The sequence below is a fragment of the Callospermophilus lateralis genome, unplaced genomic scaffold (assembly GCF_048772815.1).
Source record: "Callospermophilus lateralis isolate mCalLat2 unplaced genomic scaffold, mCalLat2.hap1 Scaffold_1576, whole genome shotgun sequence".
Taxonomy (NCBI): Eukaryota; Metazoa; Chordata; class Mammalia; order Rodentia; family Sciuridae; genus Callospermophilus; species Callospermophilus lateralis.
Window position 1 is genome coordinate 1 of NW_027512681.1, and position 2,043 is coordinate 2,043.

Genomic DNA, 2,043 nt, shown 5'->3' on the forward strand with positions numbered 1-2,043 from the left:
TTTATATAAGAGGCACTTCATGCACCACAAACTTTTATTGAACTACCCACTGATTGATCTCTATTAAATTTAGTGACCGTTTGGAAAGTTAATCAGTGGAGAAATTCACAGAGGGAGGGGCCCTGTCTAGTTATAAACCTGTTACTCTGAAGCACAATAAAATCATTCCCAGATATAAGGTACAGGAGAGAAGACCCTTTTTACTTACTCTTCCATATGCTTGTGGTCTTACGATTTTGCTTCTCTTATCTGTTCCTGTGTCTTTTTTATGCATTTTCTTCTTTATTTTTTTTCTTCTGATATCAAAATGGAAAAAAGAGGGAATAAAGCAGGCAAAACAAATGAGAGTTTGTATTAATATATATATATATATATATATATATATATATATATATATATATATATATATATATATATAAATGAGAATACAGGCTTACTTCTGAGTTCTTTGAGTTCTTTCACTGACTGTTCTAACATCCTTCAGCTATATCTGTCAACTTTTGAATGAGGCAATTTTTTTTATTGCAAGCAGAGCCTCTCTCCCTACCTTATCCACCCCAAACATCTGTTTTTAGAAAATCAATGATGAATCCTAAAAAAATTATAAATTGTCAACATCTAATATTGGCAAAGAGGACATAATGCTAAACCATCATATTATCTGGGCCACTGGGTTTTAATAAGAATGTCTTAATTTCTCTATTCAAACAAACTGAATTCATTAGATTTTAGGACCTGTTACTACAGCTTGGCTCAGGGAAAACACAAATAACAGTGCAGAACTAGGTTTCTATCTGTACTCTATGACTTACTGAAACTGGGATTTGGCTAAAGGTCCCACATTTTATGAACCTACTTTCATGATTTGAAATAGGATTATCACTGCCTTTATCTGTTGAAGGTATTATGACTCTTTAAATGAGCATGACACACATGTAATTTATATTTTGCTTTCCATGTGTCATTTATTATTGAATTGCTTCAAGAGGGACATGAGTTGCCCACTTACAAATCTTCTTTACAGCAAAGAAAACAATCAAGCATGTGAAGAGAACCTACAATGGGAGAAAAATTGTTGCCACCTGCACATCAGGTTCAGCATTCATCTAGAGGATATATAAAGAAATCAGAAAAATTAACACAGTACAAACAAATATTCCAATCACCAAATGGGCAAAGGAACTAAACATGCACATCACAGGAGAAATGCAAATGGCTAACAAATATATGAAATAAATGTTCAGCATCACTACAAATTAGAAAAATGCAAATTAAAACAACACGGACATTCTGTCTCATTCCAGTTGGAATGACAATTATCAAGAATACAAGTAATAATAAATGTTGGAGAGGATGTGGGAAAAAGGTGCACTCATACGTTGCTGGTGGGACTGCAAATTGGTGCAACCAATACTTGAAAGCAGTATGGAGATTCCTCAGAAAACTTGTAATGGAGCCGCCAATTGACCAAGTTATCCCACTTCTCAGTATAAACCTAAAGGGACATAAAATCAGCATAATAGACCCTATCAACCAAAGGCCAAATAATTTTAATGAAATGTGGAAACTAACAAATAATCATGGGGGAGAAGGAAGGATATAAATTTATTGGATTAGACAGATGGGAATAATAGAAGGTAGGGGAAATGGGAATAGAAAAGACAGATTGAATCAGACATAACTTTCCTATGTTCGTCTATGAATACACACACACAGTGAAGCCCCATATCATGTTACAACCATAAGAATGGGATCCTAATTAGAATAAGTTATATGCTATACTCTATGTGTATATAATATTTCAGAATTCACTCTACTGTCATTTATATATCTAAATACTGAAGAAAAATATTTTTTTTAATTCCATACTATAAACCCGCATAGGATACTCAATGAAATTCTAGTAATCCAAATTTAGAAGAGTAATATTGTAACTTTTGGGATAATTGATGAGTAAATTTGAGCATTGTTATTTTATGCATCAATTCCTGCTCTAAGATTCTCAAAGAGGTAGCTACTAAAAGATTTGAAGTCCTTTGTAGT